We start from the raw sequence: 17,467 nt of genomic DNA, 5'->3' as shown, positions 1-17,467 counted from the left end.
GGTTGGTCCGGGGCGGAGCGGGCGGCGGCGAACCTCGCGGCGACCTCGCCGGAGTAGGCAGAAAACAGCCGTCCGGGCATGGTTTTGCGCGCGGTTTGGACGGGAGGAACGAGCGCGACCCAGCGAACTCGTTTAGGGGCTCTGCGCGGGGCGGCCGCACGGCGGAGAACGAGCACGGCGGCGAGGCGGCTCGGAGTAACTCCGGCGAGAAATTTCGAGCGTGCGGGTGTGGGAAGAAGGGGGAGAAGTGGCCGTCGACGCTCGTTACCAACACACGAAGCTTCTGCGGCGGTCGTCGGCGTGGGGGAAGCGGCAGCACGACGACGTCGCGGCGACGGCGAGGCGGAGCCGGCGGTGCGCAGGGGCAGGGGCGGCGGTGTCGAGGCACACGGCGGCGCGAAGGGGAACGGCGGCCGGGCGGGGTCGTCAAGCGGAGCCGGGGCGGTCGGGGCGTGCCCGGCGTTGAGGCGGAGACAGCGCAGCGGACGGGGCGGCGGCGTTAAGGTGGAGGCGGCGGCGGCGCACCGAAGAGACGGGCGGCCGTGCGGGGGCGTCGAGGAGGCGCGGCGGTGGAGGACGATTGGCGGCGCGGTAGACGATGATTGGCGGCGGCGTTGAGTTGGCGCGGCGGTGGACGACCAGGAGCAGCGCGGACGGGGCAGCGGAGGCGACGATCGGCGTCGGAGGGGGCGACGGAGGCGACGATCGGGGCAGAGGACGCTAAGTGAGGAAGGGAGAACAAGGCACAACCATATATACCTAAGCCCTTTGGTACCGGGTGACAAAAACACCCGGTGCTCTTTTTCAAGAAGCTGAGTCATGGGTTTAGCTATTTTGGAAAAATCTTTGATGAATCGACGATAATACCCGGCTAAGCCCAGAAAGCTTCGAATTTCAGAGACATTTTTGGGTTGTTCCAAGGAAAGAACATCGCGGACTTTGCCGGGGTCCACGGCGACACCTCCTTCAGAGAGAATATGGCCTAGGAAAGCAACTTCCTGAAGCCAGAATTCACATTTGCTGAACTTGGCATATAACTGATGCTCCCGCAATGCCCGGGTTCGACTCCTGCCCAACCCTTTTTTTCCCAAGTCTTTTTTTCTCTCAAAGACATTGGTACCGGTTGAAAATATCAACCGGTACCAATAGGTTATTCACATTAGTTCTGATATATCATTTAAATGCATACAAAATGTATGAAAAATGCATAATAAATCATTTAAATACATGAAAAATGTGATAATTGCATAATAAATTATTTGTATGCACAATAAATCTGAAAAATACATAATAAATCATTTAATTACATAACAAATCATTTAAATGCATTAAAAATGTGATAATTGCATAATAAATCATTTATATGCACAATAAATCTGAAAAATGCATAATAACTCATTTAATTACATAATATATTATTTAAATGCATGAAAAATGTGATAATTGCATAATAAATCATTTATATGCATAATAAATCTAAAAAATGCATAATAAATCATTTAATTACATAACAAAACATTTAAATGCATGAAAATTGTGATAATTGCATAATAAATCATTTATATGCACAATAAATCTGAAAAATGCATAATAAATCATTTAATTACATAATGAATCATTTAAATGCATGAAAAATGTGATAATTACATAATAAATCATTTAATTGCACAATAAATTTGAAAAATGCATAATAAATCATTTAATTGCATATTAAACCATTTATATGCACAATAAATCTGATAATTGCATAATAAATCAGATACTGCCATAACAATCAGAGATAATCATTAATAGGTTGTTCACGAAAAATATTACAAGACATAATCATTCAACTAATGGAATATTAACGATGGTTTGCTTTACAATAGTCCCTTCATTGTGATCAAGACGTGCGTAGGAAGCCTCCACTGCGAACGGAGTCATGTCTTCAACCTTGTTGTATTCTTCTTCATCTGTGACATTGTCGACTCCCACAATTTTTCTTTTGCCTGCCAGAATAATGTGGCGCTTTGGCTCATCTCCTACACCTAGAAAACTTGATTTATTTCTAGACTTGTCCTTTTTTGGTTTTCTAGATATGTCCTGCACATAGAAAACTTGAGTGACATCCTTAGCTAGGACGAATGGTTCGTCTCGATAGCCAAGCTTTTTGAGGTCTACTGTTGTCATTCCGTACTCGTCGATATCGACACATTTTCCTGTCAGTTTAACCCATTGGCAACGAAATAGAGGGATCTTTAGCGGCCCATAGTCGAGTTCCCAGATCTCTTCGATGTAACCAAAATATGAGTTCGTTTGGCCACTAGAGTCAGTGGCATCTATACGACACCACTATTTTGATTGGTGCTCTTGTTATCTTGGGATCTTGTATAAAATATGTAACCATTAATTTCATATCCTTGGTACATCAGGATTGAATTTGCCGAACCCCTGGCCAGCCAAGCTAGCTGCTCATGAATTTCATCGTTGGCCATGACTTCCTTCTGCAACCAGGTGGCGAATGTATCGTTATGATGTTTTGTGATCCATGTCTCATACTTCAAAGGGTACATGCTTCGCACAATTTGCATGTGCTCCTCCATGTATGGAGCCACCAAGGCTGATTGTTGCAGAACTGTGAGATGTGCTTTGCTCAACGTGGCATGAACTTGTGGCATTTACTGATTTTCTTCCAAGTGTGCCCTTTCCAATCAGCCGCCCCTCATGACGTGATACTGGAATCCCAATTGGGCAGAGTTCTTCCACATAGTCAACACAAAACTCAATGACCTCCTCTATGACGTAACCCTTCGCAATGCTTCCTTCTGGACGAGCCCGATTACGAACGTATTTCTTTAGGACTGCAAAGTATCGTTCAAAAGGGAACATATTATGAAGGAAAACAGGACCGAGAATACTAATCTCTTTGACTAGGTGAACTAGAAGATGCGTCATAATATTGAAGAATGATGGAGGAAATATTATCTCAAGACTAACTAAACTTTGGACAACATCCTCTTGTAGCCTGCTTAGACTCGATGGATCGATTGTCTTCTGAGAAATTGTGTTGAGAAATGCGCATAGCTTTATGATTGTTGCTCGAACTTTAGCTGGTAGAATACCTCTAAGCGCAACTGGAATCAATTGCGTCATCAACACGTGACAGTCATGGGACTTTACGTGTGCGATTTTCTTCTCTTTCAGGTTCAGTAGCCTCTTTATGTTTGAAGAGTAGCCTGATGGGACATTGATACTGTTCAAACAGTCGAACATACTTTGCTTCTCTTCCTTACTAAGAGTGTAGCACGCAAGACCTAGGTAATGACGTCGTTTATCCCTTTTTTCTGGATGTAAGGCTGGCACGTTGTTTCATACGTTGAAGATCTTACCGCGCTTCTAGATGTAAGCATCTAAGCCCTCTAGGTATGTTTCGGTGATTAATGACAACCATTATTGTGACTAATGAGTTTGTGCAGCTTAATAAATCATTACCGCTCATTTAGTCATATGTCAAAATAGGCCCCTCAATTTCGTTATTCAAAAAGGCGATCTCGGTATTCAACTCAAATATATAACAAGACTAAGGATCTTTCTAGTCCTAAGTGTCGTAAGGTTGAGAAGGACACTTATGTTAGTATAGGTTTTATAGTTTTGTAGTGATCGCACTATTAAGAGGGGTTAAGGTCAAGTAACTTGAGCATGGACATGATCAATCAAAAATGGATGCAAACTATGGTCACTCAGGTTCTAAAGAAGTTCAAATAAGTGGTTTTCAACTTATATCTCAATAATATTTGGATTTCACTCAAGACTCAAATCAGAAAAGGCAAAATCAGAAAAAGTCTATACACCGGTTTAACCGACGACTCAACTTTTCTATACGTCGGTTAAACGCAGCTATCAGAGTCTGGACAGGTTCTATACACCGGTTAAACCGACGATGCTTGAATTAACGTCGGTGCATTAGTCCAGAGTTGGTTTTTCCAGGGTATTTCAAGTTCTATACACCGGTTAAACCGACGGTGTTTGAAATGAAACGTCGGTGCAATTGACCAGTGAGATGGTTTTTCCAGGGATCTCAGAAGTTGTACTCACCGGTTAAACCGACGATGGATTTAAGTTAACATCGGTGCAGTTGTCCAGAGACTTGGTTTTTCAGTTGATCAGTGGACAACTACACTCACCGGTTAAACCGATGATACGTCAGTTAATCTGCCCAAGTTGTAACGGCTAGTTTTCAGAATGGGCAGTTTATATTCATCGGTTAAACCGACACTGACTATTGGAGGTACGTCGGATTAACCGGCGCTAAGCAGTTTTCTGGCAGCTTTTCTCCAACGGCTCTATTCGTGTGAGCTGCCTATATATACCCCTCCAATGGGTCATTTTGCACTCTCTTGACACCAGGCAACATTCATACACTCATATATTGTTGAGAGCCATCTTGAGCTTCATCTTCCACACATTTGTTCATTCAATCATTCAAGAAGCAAGACTAAGGACTTGAGTAGAGAAAAGCTTGTGTGCATCTGTTCTTGGTGATCGGTTCTTGCCCAAGTGAAGGCCCTAGCTTGTTACTCTTGGTGATTGGCAGCACCTAGGCGATCTTGGTGATTGAAGGTATTTCTTCCGGAGCTTGCCAAGGATTGTGGGAGCCCGAAGAAGTTTGTACGTGGCTTGAGCTCCACCACACCGGGATGGTGAACAGAGACTCATAGTGAGTGTCACAACGTGGATTAGGGGTGTGTGCCAACACATCGACACCACGGAAAAAAAATCCGGTTGTCTCTTTCCCACTATTTCATTTCAAGCACTTACTTTCATGTAATTATTCATGTGCTTGACCTTAGAGATCATAACTTAGCTCTACCTTGCTTAGTTTCTTATCTTTGTTAGCTTGTGTAGTTTGCTTAGTTAGCCGGTCAGTGAATTGAGTCTTACTAGCATTGCATAAGGTTAAGGTTCCTTTAATTGTTTTAGAAATTTAAAAAAAAGCCCAATTCACCCCCCCTCTTGGTCCATCGATCCTTACAATTGGTATCAGAGCCTCGTTGCTCATTTGGATCATTAGGCTTCACCGCCTAGAGCTATGGCCAAGATGGGAGGTTTGCCGCCTCACTTCGAGGGCAAGAACTTTGCCTATTGGAAAGTTCGTATGGCCGCATACCGATTGCCCCCGAAGTGTGGTTGGCAACAAAGACCGGGTTCACCAGAACTCCCACCTCGGAGCAATTAAAATGGAATGATAAGGCTAGAAATGCAATTTTCGAAGCCATTAATGAGGAAGTCTTTGCTAGAGTAAATGGCAAGGACTTAGCAAGTGATATATGGAAAGAGCTAATTGAAATTCATGAAGGCTCTACAAAAGTTCGTGAACAAAAATATCACTTGTTTAGAGCTAAGTATGATTCCTTTAAGATGCTAGCTCATGAAAATTGCAATGATATGTATTCTCGCTTGAATGTCATTGTCAAGGACATTAATGCTCTTGAAGTTTCTAAAATTGACAGTGGCTCCATCAACCGCAAGATTCTCATGCTCCTTCCGAAGCCCAAGTACAACATCATCAATGCTATGCTTCAAAAGGAGAATCTTGATACGATGGAAGTGGGAGAGTTTGTGGGCGAAATTCGCGCTCATGAAATGGGTATTCTTGGTATGTCCGAAGAGCCAACTACAAGCAAGTCAATCGCTCTCAAAACCAAGGCAAACAAGCCTCGCAAGCTCAAGATGATCAAGCAAGAATCAAGCTCAAGCAATGAAGAAGAGGATCATCATGAAAGCTCATCTGATGATGAAGAAGATGGAGAACTTGCTCTCATGATGAGAAAGTTCACACGCTTGAGCGACAAGATAAACAAGGTTACAATTTTGACCCTAAAAGAAGAATGTTCCGGCCAAGGGAAGATGTCAAGTACAAAACTTGCTACAATTATGGAGAAAAGGCCACATCTCTCCTGATTGCCCCAAGCCGGACAAGAGAAAGAAAGACAACAAAAGTAAACATCGTCATGATTCAAACGATGATGAAGAGGATGAAAAGAAGAACAAGAACAAGAAGCTTGGGAAGAAGAAGAGCCATGACAAGAAGACCAAGCTCTTCCTAAAGAAGAAAGGGCACACCAGGAGAAGCTTCTTGGTGGAAACACAAGAATGGGTGACCGATGTCTCATCAAGTAAAGATTCAAGTGATAAAGAGGACATCGTCACCATCGCCCTCCCATGTGCCTCATGGCAAAAGGTAACACAAAAGTATGTGAGGTGGATAGTGACAATGATAGTGATGAAGAGCTTGACCCTTATGAGTTTACTAACCTCATTAATGAGTATACATCCGTTATCAAGAGGGAAAAGGGCAAAGTCAAGATTCTTGAGAGCACTCATGCCAAGTTAGAGCTTGCCCACTCCGATTTGCTTGGCAAGTACAATGACTTACTCAAAAAGCACAATGAGTCAATTGTACTTGCTAAGCAAAGTTGAAGAGAGCCACAAAAAGATTAAACAAGAGCATAGGGAGTTGGCTCACAAATATCAAGAACTTGAATTTGCCTATGAAGCAATTGACCCAAGTCTTGAGAACTTTGTCAATGAAACTATTGAAATGGTCTATGCTTCTACTTCATGTGATGACCTACTCATTAATGCAAATGCCACTAATATTGTGCCCGAGCTTGCTCCTTCTAGGGAAAAGAAATTGATGGATCAAGTGGCAAGCCTCAAGAGTAGTGTGGAGAAGCTCTCAAGAGGAGAATACATCCACAAGGAAATTCTCTTCAACAATGCACGTGACTATGGCAAGAGAGGTCTTGGTTCATTTCCGGAGCCAAATCAAGGCACCACTTCTTCTCCGGAGATCAAGACTAGCTTCATCAAGGAAGTTGGTTCATATTGCCAACATTGCCAAGTCACCGGGCACCACACTAGGGAGTGCACCTTACCATCACGTCCTCTTCTCACTTTACCCAAGAATTATTTATCAATGTTTCAAAATAACCATTTTCTTTTGAGTAAAGTGAAGGGCAAGGTGAAGGCCAAATTCATTGGCAAAATTACAAAGAAATCAAAGAAGAAGCTCCCCAAGCAACTTTGGGTCCCAAAAGCTCTTGTCACACATGTGCAAGGCCCAAAGCTTGTTTGGGTTCCAAAAACTCAAAAGTGAATTCTCATGTGTGTAGGTGAACTACAAAGCCGATGGAAAACATTGGGTACTTGATAGCGGTTGCTCTCAACACATGACCGGCAATGATAGCATGTCCACATCTTTTGAAGACCCCGGCGATCTTGAACATGTCACCTATGGTGATAACTCAAGGGGGGAAGTCTTAGGTTTGGGTAGAATAGCTATTTCTAAAGATTTATCTATTTCTAATGTCTTGTTTGTAGAATAAATTAGTTTTAATCTTATTTCTATTGCTCAATTATGTGATCTTGGACTAACGTGTACCTTTGACAAGAATGGTGTTGTAGTAACTCTTGAAGAAGACAAATCATTGGTGTTCACGGGATTTAGGCATGGAAACATTTACTTGGTGGATTTCTCTTCAAAGCAAACAAGCACCATGACATGCCTCTTCACCAAGTCGTCTCTTGGGTGGCTTTGGCATAGAAAAATTGCTCATATTGGCATGAGCAACCTCAAGAAAGCCCACAAGAGAGGGATGATCACCGGCTTGAAGGACGTCACATTTGACAAGAACAAGCTATGTAAAGCATGTCAAGCCGGGAAGCAAGTTGCAACACATTATTCCATCAAGACGATGTTGTCTACCTCCAAGCCGCTCAAGCTACTACACATGGATCTCTTTGGTCCAACTACATACAAGAGCATTGGTGGTAACATCTATTGCCTAGTAATCGTTGATGATTTTTCACGTTATACTTGGGTCATGTTTTTAGGCGATAAGGGTGAAACTCCGGAAGTCTTCAAGACATTTGCAAGAAGAGCTCAAAGGGAGTACAACTCCCCAATTGTGAAGATCCGGAGTGACAACGGCACCGAGTTCAAAAATATGAAGATTGAAGAATGGTGCGATGAAGAGGGTATCAAGCATGCATTCTCCGCCACCTACACGCCTCAACAAAATGGAGTGGTGGAAAGAAAGAACAAGACACTAATCACTCTAGCAAGAGCAATGTTGGATGATTATGGCACGTCCGAGAAGTTTTGGGCGGAAGCAATCAATACGGCGTGTCATGCATCCAACCGAGTGTATCCCCACCGACTCCTCAAGAAAACTCCATATGAGCTCATCACCGGGAAGAAACCAAATGTGTCCTACTTTCGAGTCTTTGGTTGCAAATGCTTCATCTATAAGAAGAAAAGGCTCGGTAAGTTTGAAAGTAGATGTGATGAGGGTTTCTTTCTTGGTTATGCATCAAACTCCAAAGCATATAGAGTATTCAATCAAACCTCCGGGTTAGTTGAAAAAACATGTGATGTGGAGTTTGATGAATCTAATGGCTCCAAGAGGAGATTGTTGGCTATGACAATGTAGGTGATGAGGAGATTGATGAAGCTTTGAAGAAGATGTCCATTGGGGATATCAAGCCGGAAGAGGTGCATGAAGGCAATGATCAAGGGGGAAGACCTTCCTCATCTACACCAAGCACCTCTACGGCACCTCAAGTGGATGAAGATCAAGAAAAAGATGATCCACAACCTCAAGAAAATGTGCCAACGCCAACACCCCAAGGCCAAGAACAAGAAGAGCAAAATGTTCCACGACAAGCACAAGTCACCCATGATCCACCCCAACAAGCATCCACGCAAGTACCGCTAGTGAAGCATGGTCGCATCTCCAAGGATCATCCAATTGGTCAAATCATTGGTAGTCCTTCCAAGGGAGTAAGAACTCGCTCTAAGCATGCTTCATTTTGCGTCGTTTGTTTCTTGTATTGAACCCACTAGCATAGAGGAAGCACTTGAGGACTCGGATTGGGTGATGGCCATGCATGAAGAATTGAACAACTTTACCCGCAATGAAGTTTGGGTCCTCGAAGCTCCTCCGAAAGATAAGAACATCATCGGCACTAAGTGGGTCTTTCGGAACAAGCAAGATGAACATGGGGTGGTGATACGCAACCAAGTCGAAGGTTTGGATTTTGGTGAAACTTTTGCTCCGGTCGCAAGACTTGAAGCTATCCGCATCCTTCTTGCTTACTCTTCACATCACAATATCAAGTTATATCAAATGGGTGTGAAAAGTGCATTCTTAAATGGCGTTATTAATGAACTTGTTTATGTTGAGCAACCTCCCGGGTTTGAAGATCCGAGGAATCCTAACCATGTTTATAGGTTGCACAAGGCACTCTATGGGCTCAAACAAGCTCTAAGGGCTTGGTATGAGAGGCTTCGTGACTTCCTAATCATGCAAGGCTTCAAGATCGGGAGGGTGGACACCACATTGTTCACAAAAGACGTCAACGGGGATCTTTTCATTTGTCAAATTTATGTTGACGATATTATCTTTGGCTCAACTAATGATTCACTAAGCCATGAGTTTGCTACCATGATGTCTAGGGAATTCGAGATGTCCATAATTGGCGAATTGACCTTCTTCCTTGGTTTTCAAGTCAAACAATTGAAGAAAGGGACATTCATCCATCAAGAAAAGTATACTAAAGATATCTTAAAGAAGTTTAAGACGGATGAGTGCAAGCCAATCAAGACACCCATGGCAACCAATGGGCATCTCGACTTGGATGTGGACGGTAAACCGGTTGATCAATCCCTCTATTATTCTATGATAGGGTCTTTGCTTTACCTTACCGCATCTAGGCCCGATATAATGTTTAGTGTGTGCTTGTGTGCCCGCTTTCAAGCAAACCCAAAGGAATCACACCTCTCGGCTGTGAATAGGATCCTTCGGTATCTCAAGCACACCCCTAGCATAGGCTTGTGGTACCCCAAAGGCGCTAGCTTAGATCTCTTGGGATACTCGGATTCGGATTTTGCCGGAAGCCATGTGGATCGCAAGAGTACCTCCGGGGGTTGCCACTTGCTTGGGCGTTCTCTAGTTTCTTGGTCAAGTAAGAAGCAAAATTCCGTGGCTTTGTCCACCGCGGAAGCGGAATATATAGCGGCCGGTGCATGTTGTGCCCAAATCCTATATATGAAGCAAACCCTTTTGGACTTTGGTGTGAAACTAGATAGGATCCCACTCCTTTGTGACAATGAAAGTGCCAGTAAAAATTGCCAAAAATCCGGTTCAACACTCTCGCACAAAGCACATTGATATTCGCCATCACTTCTTGCGTGATCACGAAGCCAAAGGAGACATATCTCTTCAAGGTGTGAGATCCGAGGAGCAATTGGCGGATATTTTCACAAAACCATTAGACGAGAGTACTTTTGTAAGGCTAAGGAATGAGCTTAATGTATTAGATGTGGCAAACGTCATGTAAGTTGCCTTGTCATATAGAAAAATATATACATATAGGACACTTGTCTAACCATGGTAAGATAGTGATGAGCAAGGGTTTAGCTGGAGGTGGTGGTCCACTTGTTTTCCTCTAGGCTTGTAGAAAGGCTCATCATGAAGAAGCTTCCCGTGGGTTCAAACTTGACAAGTAAATCTCAAATTCTTGTTATGCATTCCTTGTCATATAGATGTGCACTTCATGTTTATTCTTCTTTCGCATGTGGTTGTAGCTTGCACCTTCATTGCATGCGTAAGGGTCACAAAGGAGATCACTTGATGAAAATAAGACTTGTTTCATATACAAGATCTTAATTCATGAAAAGTGAAAAGAGCAAAGTGTTAGGTGTGTTATTGCCTAGTGAGTCATGTCATGATGAGTTTGAAGCTTTCAATCTTCAATATTCCTATGACAAGGCTCATACATTTTTTTTGGCACTTTGTCTAGCTTTGCGGCTTTTCCGTGTATTCGAAAAGAAAAATTATTAAGCTAGTGTGCTATCCTAAATATTTTGAGGGGTAAAGTCGCCTATGCAAGTCCATTAACTTGAGTTTAGTTAAATTTTATAAGTTTATTGGACTTAGCATAGAAGAGTGAGCTGAGTGAGGGGTTTTTGGGTTCACCGGTTAAACCGACGCCTAATGGATCTATACCCATCGGTTTAACCGGCGTTACTAAGTTTCTGTCTCAGCTCAGACAAACGAGGCGTTCAACCGGCGTATACATTTTTCGGAGCATCGGATCAACCGGTGAACGAAACTCAGATCTGACGCAGCAATCAACCGGTGTAAGCAGCGTTCAACCGGCGAGTTCAAAATGTGTATCGTCGGTTCAACCGATGTTCAGGTGAGTGTTTGCTGGAGTCTCAGGTGAACTGAACCGATGCAATCGACCGGCGTCCTAAACCTAGGCATCAGTTTAACCGGCGTTTAGGAAAATCACGGGCCCACCTGTCATATATGTGTCTTGTGCGCGCCGTCGGTTCCTCTCTTCCTTCTCTGTTTCGCCCGAATCCTCCCGTCTCGAGCCGCCACCGCGCCCTCACTCGCCGATCCTGCGCCGCCGCTCGTCCACACAGCCGCCGCCGCTCCTCACCCACGCTCCATGCGACGCACGCCTTCCTCACCGCCACGTTCAGCCTGCGCCACCACCGCCCGCGCGCGCGCTCACGCCGCCCGTGCACCACCACCTCCTGCGCCGCATGAGCGCCTCCGCGCCGCCACCACTGCTACTCCGCGCCACCGCCGCGTTCTGAGCCGCCGCTCCCGCACGCCGTGCCGACCACGCAGCCGCGCCTCCATGCCGTTCACACCGCAGCCGCAGCCGATCAGAGCTCGCGAGGTGTTCGACAGATTGCCTGATCGAGATGGGTCGCGAGAAGAGAAAGGGAAAGGAAGTTGTGGTTGAAAAGCCCGTCTGCAAGCGGACCCGTGCAGAGAGGGAGGCCGAGAGGGCCGAGATGGTGGCCAAGGCCACCGAGGAGCAGGCGTCAGGCCGTGCTTGTCCGTTCGCGATCAGGGAGCAGCCAGCCAGGGGCAGGGGCAGAGGCCGAGGCATGGGTAGGGTCAGAGGTGCCAGGGCCACCAGGGCCACTACACAGCAGACCGAGGGTGATTCGTCTGAGGGGGAGCCGGCAGTTGCAGAGTCAGATGCAGATTCAGATGCAGCGCAGTCAGAGGAGTCTCAGGGGCAGAGTACTCAGGGGTCACCGACTCCACGACATTCTGGCCGCACTCGGCAGACGTCCCCAGCAGCAGAGACTTCACCAGCGATCGAGCGTCGCACTGGACCGAGGACACGAGGAGGTCACCAGCCACAGGAGCCTCGCAGGTCCGCAGCAGCAGCAGTAGTAGCCCGTAGAGCCGAGGCCCTAGAGGCCGAGCGTGCAGTGTTCCGTATGGACACTGTTGTGCGTCTTGAGCCAGGTGTGCTGCTCCAGAACTTGACCAAGGCCAATGCGGCGAAGGTCAAAAGGCTTAGGTGGAGTGTGTCAGAGGAGGACAGGTTCCCCGTGACCCGTGACAGCAGGGTCGACCGTAGATTCTGGACACTTCTTCAGGCCAGCTTCTACAAGACCTACCATAGGTGAGGGCACAGGATCTTTCCGCACAGGGTGCTTGACTGGGTTTCTCTGAGGACAGCTGCAGGGGGAGCTGATATTAGAGAGCACTTTGCCCACTTCAGAGGTCTGCCCAGGCTACTTTAGATGGAGCAGAATAGGTACATAGAGGATTGGGTCAGAGTGTTTTATGCCACAGCCTGGATCGCTCCCGAGCGCAGAGCCGTACACTTCGTGTTTGGAGGCCAGGTCTTTGGTCTGTCGAGGGCGACGATTGCAGGGATTCTCGGAGTCGATCTGGTCGACGTCTCCCTGCACGAGATTGTATACGGAGACGCAGAGCCATGATTGGCGGGATTGCACCTTCTCACAAGGCGATCTCTCAGTGCTTCCGCCAGCCGTTTCCAGCGTCGTATGCCAGAGTCCCCAGCCTGCTGACCCACAGAGGTGTATGCAGTTCACATGGCCCTCCGGAGGACTCTGTTACCGAGGAGTGGCTACCCAGAGGGGTTTACAGGTCTGCAGCAGGTACTGCTTCTTCACATACTCACTCACGAGCCGTTTGACATTGTTGACTTCATTTTGGCTGAGATCGAGGATGTGATCACTGACGGGATGGGGGTCGTGAGGCAGTTCCCTTAGGCACACTGGATTAGCTATATTTGCTCTATGATTGTACCAGCAGAGTCACCTGTCAGCAGTGTGTACCGTCAGGATGAGCCTCCCCGGTTCCCAGTTTACCGTCCGACGGCTCCCCAGGACCGGAGGAGAGGCAGACAGGCAGAGAGAGCTGCCATGGCACAGTTGTCACCTGAGGCACAGGCTCGAGTAGCACAAGAGGACGAGGCACTTCTGGCAGCAGAGGCACAGCTTCCCAGAGGAGATGATGAGATACACTGGTCTGAGCTTGAGTCAGACTCCTCCGAGGACGTTGAGTACTTTCCTGCAGCCCCAGCTAGTCACGACCACGAGGCAGGGGGGTCCAGAGAGCCAGCTCCAGAGTCACCAGCAGCTGCTACAGTCACCGAGTCCCAGGTGACCCAGCCGTCCGAGCTTACCTCTCTCCTACAGCAGCTTGTCACTCAGCAGAGAGAGGATCGGATCGCACAGGAGGAGGCCAGGAGAGCCCATAAGGCTCAGCTTGCAGCGATTCAGAGGGAGGCTGCCCGAGAGCGTGCTGCAGCCGAGGAGCGTTTTGTCGGGCTTATCGACGGAGTCTCTCAGAGGACAGACGCTCAGTTCCAGCAGATGCAGTAGGGCATGATGGCGATGTTCGGGATGATCACACAGCTGTACACTCACACCGAACTCGCCCCGCAGCAGCCAGGCCTTCAGTGTGTTGGAGCACCTCAGCTTGCAGTCACTCCAGCTCCAGCGCCCACTGCAGCTCCAGCTACTACAGCGACACCGGAGACCACGTTCTCGATGTCTGCACTCCTTGGGTCTGCCGGTCGTCCGCTCTTCTCACCACTGCCAGCGACTACACTCTTTCAGGACTCACAGTCGGCAGTGCAGTCAGTCGCCCTCCCCATCGTACCACAGACACTACCTTCAGGGGGAGGAGGAGAGGAGTCTATACTTCAGCAGTCGACACAGCTGGCAGCTTCAGCACTCACTACTTCAGATGTTGACACTTCTTCTGCTGAGCCGGTTACCACATCTACGGACCCTCTCCCAGGCAGTGCTAGTACGAGAGCCTCTACGACAGCTACACCCCTAGTAAGTTCAGACCAGTAGCTCCCGTCCGTCACCGAGGGTTCACCGTCCGACGACGACGACGACCCGGACCGCTTCCTCGCCGTACCGCGACAGCCGGACCAGTAGCTCGCCTTTTTGGTGCTTTGATGCCAAAGGGGGAGAGAGTTAGGGGGAGTTGGAGTCAGGGGGAGGGTAGAGTTAGAGAGAGCTCGTAGTTACAGGGCTTTGATGTTATATCTCATTTGATGTTAGTTCATGGATATGTACATTTGACTCTTGAGTATGCCGTGTTTTGAGACATATCTATGGATTTCGTTTGAGCCGTTGAGCTCCTTGGTTCTCTTTTGAGTTTGCTTGAGTTTATCATGTTTTATCTTTCTTGCTCTCTCGTTATATTTATTGTTGTGTTGTCATCAATCACCAAAAAGGGGGAGATTGTAAGCATCTAGGCCCTCTAGGTATGTTTCGGTGATTAATGACAACCAATATTGTGACTAATGAGTTTGTGCAGCTTAATAAATCATTACCGCTCATTTGGTCATATGTCAAAAGAGGCCCCTCAATTTCGTTATTCAAAAAGGCGATCTCGGTATTCAAAAAGTTGTACTCACCGGTTAAACCGACGATGGATTTGAGTTAACGTCGGTGCAGTTTTCCAGAGACTTGGTTTTTCAGTTGATCAGTGGACAACTACACTCACTAGTTAAACCAATGATACGTCGGTTAATCTGCCCAAGTTGTAACGGCTTGTTTTCAGAATGGGCAGTTTACATTCATCGGTTAAACCGACGCTGACTATTGGAGGTACGTCGGATTAACCGGCGCTAAGCAGTTTTCTGGCAGCTTTTCTCCAACGGCTCTATTCGTGTGAGCTGCCTATATATACCCCTCCAATGGGTCATTTTGCACTCTCTTGACACCAGGCAACATTCATACACTCATATATTGTTGAGAGCCATCTTGAGCTTCATCTTCCACACATTTGTTCATTCAATCATTCAAGAAGCAAGACTAAGGACTTGAGTAGAGAAAAGCTTGTGTGCATCTGTTTTTGGTGATTGGTTCTTGCTCAAGTGAAGGCCCTAGCTTGTTACTCTTGGTGATTGGCAGCACCTAGGCGATCTTGGTGATTGAAGGTATTTCTTCCGGAGCTTGCCAAGGATTGTGGGAGCCCGAAGAAGTTTGTACGTGGCTTGAGCTCCACCACACCGGGATGGTGAACGGAGACTCTTAGTGAGCGCCCAAGTCTCGGTGACATGGGAGGTGACAAGACTCTTAGTGAGTGTCACAACGTGGATTAGGGGTGTGTGCCAACACATCGACACCACGGAAAAAAAATCCGGTTGTCTCTTGCCCACTCTTTCATTTCAAGCACTTACTTTCATGCAATTATTCATGTATTTGACCTTAGAGATCATAACTTAGCTCTACCTTGCTTAGTTTCTTATCTTTGTTAGGTTGTGTAGTTTGCTTAGTTAGCCGGTCGGTGAATTGAGCCTTATTAGCATTGCATAAGGTTAAGGTTGCTTTAATTGTTTTAGAAATTTAAAAAAAAGCCCAATTCACCTCCCCTCTTGGTCCATCGATCCTTACACCACAGTATCCTTTGGCTTACCATATACACCAAAGAAGCCTAGAAGATTCACACAAAGATTCTTTGTTAGGTGCATCACATTAATTGCGTGGCGGACCTCTAAGACTTCCCAATAAGGTAACTCCCAAAAAATACTCTTATTCTTCCACATAGGTGCACGTCTGTCATCACTCTGCACTGATCTGCTGCCAGGTCCTTTTCTGAATACTACTTTTATATCTTTGACCATTTCAAACACCATTTTCCCACAACGATGCCTAGGTTTGGTACGATGATCTGCATTTCCACCGTAGTGAGCATGCCTCCTCCTTAATGGGTGCTTAATCGGAAGAAATCGACGATGACCCATATACACGATCTTTCTACAGTGGTTGAGATATGTGTTGTCGGTTTTTTCTAAATAATGAGTGCATGCCCTATAACCCTTATTGGAATGTCCGGAGAGGTTGCTTAGTGCTGGCCAGTCGTTGGTGGTTACGAAAAGCAATGCACGAAGGTTAAAATGTTCCTCTGCGTGCGCATCAAACATACGAACACCCTACTCTTTCCACAACAATAGAAGATCCTTAATTAGTGGTTTTAGATACACATCTATATCGTTACCAGGTTACTTCAGGCCGGGGATAAGCACCGGCATCATAATGAATTTCTGCTTCATACACAACTAAGGAGGAAGGTTGTACATATAGAGTGTCACAGGCCAGGTACTATGGCGACTGCTCTGCTCACCGAAAGGATATATGCCATCCGTACTTAAGCCGAACCTTATATTCCTCGCATCATTTGCAAATATTGGAAATGTTCTGTCTACCTTTCTCCACTGCGACCCATCAGCTGGGTGTCTCAACATATTATCTTTCTTACATTCTTCTTTATGCCATCGCATCAATTTAGCATTCGTTTTGTTCATGAACAAATGTTTCAGGCGTGGTATTAGAGGGAAATAACACATCATCTTGGCAGGCACCCTCTTCTTGACACGCATCCCCTCAACATCGCCTGGATCATCTCGAGGGATCTTATACCGGCATGCATTGCATACAAGGCATGAATCCAAATTTTCATACTCCTCACCACGATAGAGGATGCAGTCATTAGGACAAACATGTATCTTCTGTGCCTCTAATCCTAAAGGACAAACAACCTTTGTTGCCTCGTATGTTGTCTCCGGCAAGGTGTTACCCTCAGGGAGTAAGTTTTTTATAAGTTTCAGCAACTCCTCGAATCCCTTGTCAGACAAACCATTTGATACCTTCCATTGCAACAATTTCAATGTGGTACCCAACTTCTTTTGGCCTTGTTTGCAATCTGGGTACAACAATGTTCTGTAGTCCTTCAACATACGCTTTAGATCTCTCGATTCCTTTTCTGTTTCGCAAACTTCCTCAGCTTCGCGCAGCATCTGACCCATATCGTCTTCTACAACGTGTCCTTCAGCATCTTCTTCAGACTCACCCATTGCAGTGTCATCGAAAAAAGCATCATAATTGGCTGCTAAGTCAGGAATCCTGTCCTCTTCTTCTTCATTATTATCCAGCATAATTTCTCTTTCTCCATGCTTGGTCCAAATATAGTAGTTCCGCATGAAACCACTATTGAACAAGTGACTGTGGATGGTTTTTGATGATGAGTAATCCTTCTCATTCTTACAGAATTTGCATGGACAACGAACGAAACCGCCATACTTGTGTTTCTCGGCCGCTTCTATGAATTCATGC

Source organism: Panicum virgatum, chromosome 5N (genome assembly GCF_016808335.1).
Source record: "Panicum virgatum strain AP13 chromosome 5N, P.virgatum_v5, whole genome shotgun sequence".
In the NCBI taxonomy this organism is placed as follows: Eukaryota; Viridiplantae; Streptophyta; class Magnoliopsida; order Poales; family Poaceae; genus Panicum; species Panicum virgatum.
Note: the sequence above shows the minus strand (reverse complement) of the source record.